Below are 2,569 nucleotides of genomic sequence, written 5' to 3'. Positions count from 1 at the left end.
GGAGGGGAGGGGCGGGGCCGTGGGGGGCGGGCGCGGGCCTCGCGCCGGGTGCCGGCTCTGCAGCGTCCCGGCGAGCCGAGCGAGTCAGCGGAGGGGCGCCGGGACTCCCCGCCACCCGCCTGCCAGCCCGGCCCCGCCGTCGCCGAGCCTCCTCCCTGCGCTTGGCCTCCCGCAGAGAAAGCGGCCTCGGCGTCCCGCCCGGCGGAGGCCAGGGAGGCGGCGGGGCGGGGCGGGGCGGGGCGGGGGCTCGCCGGGGAGGGCACTCGTGGGCCGCCAGGCCTCGCGTCCCCTTCTGTCGGCCAGAGGAGGGTACCCCTTATCCCACCTGCTTTCTAAAACGTCCTCAGTCATGGAAAATAATAAAACACTACGAAGTCCAGGCCGTATTCCATCCCCTTCATGGTCCAGCTGGAAGGCCATCGCTGCACATTTGCGGGGGTGGAGGGAGGGGGCTCTACTTCTTCCACGCCACACACAGGCGGTGCTGCCCTGAGACCCTCACCTGCTGGGGCTAGAATGTCCTCACCTGTCAGGACGAGTCAGAAGAGACCCTCCCTGCAGTTTGTGGTGCGGAAGAAATACCTGGGCTGGTGGGGCTGGTGGCCTCTTGGCGCCGGCAAGGCCAGACTGTGACTTGCCAGCTACTCTCTCCTCTGCTGGACGGTCGCATGGCCACAGGAGTGATTTTTCTAGGGAACAACTCTTGGCATGCTTGGAGGAGGACCCTGGGAATGGAGGCCGATGGAGTTTGAAGAAAACACTTTTGGATCCGTCAATGCTTTTGGTTCCTGTCTCCAGGAGCCTCTTTCCCCTGGGGCCCTCTTCCATCATTTCAAGGTCTCCAGGAGCCCCCGGATGGCTGTCTCTTTCCCAGGAGAGGGCAGAAACTGCCGAAGCCTCTAGACAAGAACCCTGGCTGCGGAGAACAGCAGCACCACCCTGGAAGATCACTGCCAGCCCCAGTGCACACGCACCTGTCAGGTCTGAGATGTTGGAGGGATCTAACAGGTACTGAGCACCGCTGTGCTGGACTTGGTGCTGGGTGTTTGATGCTTAGTTGTTCTCAGGCAACCCAGTGGGGTGAGGATTGTTTGCCTCGTTTTTAAATCAAGGAGCCTGAGCTCAGGCACCCAGGTCTATCTGAGTCCAGATCTCCTGTCCGGTTGCCTTGCAGGGGACAGCCCAGCAGACTGGGGACGAAGACTTTCTTCTACCGCCACGTCCGCCCTTCGTGGATAACCAGCTATGACAGTGCCCTGAGGGCGGGGCTCATCTTCCCGGAGCCCCCACAGGACCTGACACGTGCTGGCACCCCAATGTCTTTTGCATGAATGACTCGCAGGGACCGAGACTTGTAGGCCGTGGACCTAGCTTTTGCCCAGTACTCTGGCCCCAGAGCCCCGGGGAACCCACCGAGAGCCTGACATCTGCCGTTGGCTTCTGAAGGCTTTCAAATGTGCCACTTCCAACTCATTACCGCTAATGTTTGGGGACACCCTGCATACGACAGATGCTATTAGAAAACCAAATTCTGCTCTATGAGGAAGCAAAACTAACAGAGCACAAAGCAGGTTAGGAAGGGAAGATTGATGAGCCAAGGCCCCTGGAAAATAAATGAGAGAAGTTTTCTTTGCCAGATGACTTTTATTTATTACACTTGCTTTTTGTTAAAGACACAGACATCCCACTGGTCTCTGCGGCCCAGGGCTGGGGAGATGAGCTGCTGGGGTTGGGAGGGCGCTGGGGTGAGGGGTGGGTGTGCGAGATTTGACTTAGGTCAGTGAGCCTCTGGGAAAAGGACCGATTTTGGGCCCCAGCTCTGGGAAGAAGGCTCTGGGCCTTGGCAACGGAGCAGGACTGGGCATCCTGCTGGTGGCACCCTTCCCAGGAGGCTTGTCTCTAAACCAAGGACCCGGGCAAGGCAAGGCCTGGAGAGACTGGGCCGGCAGGGTGGTTCTGGTCGGGGGCGGTGCTGCAGGGGCTTTTTTGGCACCTTGTTTCTGGGCCATGAGTGGGCCAGGGTGGTATTTGGTTGTAGCAGCAGATGAAGTACATCAAAATAAGTCGTTCCCAGGCTAGCAGGGAAATCACACCTATTCAACAAATATTTATTGAGGGTCTTCGATGCTTGGTTCTGGGCATTGGGGATCCATCAGAGAAGAAAAGCCGAGTCCCTGCTCTTCTAGACAAGTCAGTGGATACAATGACCACCTCACCCCCCCCTTCCTCAGAGGTGAATGATCTGAGAGAGGGATGTACGCAGAGGAGGGCCCCCGTGACTATCAAGAGGGGCCAGGAGAGGCTTCACAGAGTGGAAGTCCGGCCAGGCCCGAGTTCAGGAGGTCTCCAGTCAGAGCACCAGGGGAAGATCATTCCAGGGGCAGAAACAGCAGAGACAAAAGAAAGGCCTGGTGGCATGAAAATCAACGGCCTGTCTACGGCATTATGAGGACACAGTCCAGCGGGTTTGATCAGGGGGACACGAGGGAGTGTGAAGGGACAGGAGGCAGGAAAGACAGGCTGGGGCTCCTAGCTTGGACTTTATCCTCAACAGACACCAGTCATCGGA

General features: G+C 58.8%; 1 long non-coding RNA gene across 1 annotated transcript; it reads left to right on the top strand.

Annotated features, from left to right (window-relative positions):
* Positions 1-22: 22 nt before the first annotated feature.
* Positions 23-1,638, top strand: LOC121023470 (uncharacterized). Its single transcript, XR_005787412.1, has 2 exons — positions 23-1,080; positions 1,175-1,638. It is a non-coding gene; the product is annotated as an uncharacterized LOC121023470 (long non-coding RNA).
* The last annotated feature ends 931 nt before the right edge of the window (positions 1,639-2,569 follow it).

The sequence above is a fragment of the Herpailurus yagouaroundi genome, unplaced genomic scaffold (genome assembly GCF_014898765.1).
Source record: "Herpailurus yagouaroundi ecotype Mexico unplaced genomic scaffold, PumYag 77, whole genome shotgun sequence".
In the NCBI taxonomy this organism is placed as follows: Eukaryota; Metazoa; Chordata; class Mammalia; order Carnivora; family Felidae; genus Herpailurus; species Herpailurus yagouaroundi.
The sequence above is the reverse complement of the archived record's forward strand: the minus strand, read 5'-3'. Positions and strand labels throughout refer to the sequence as shown.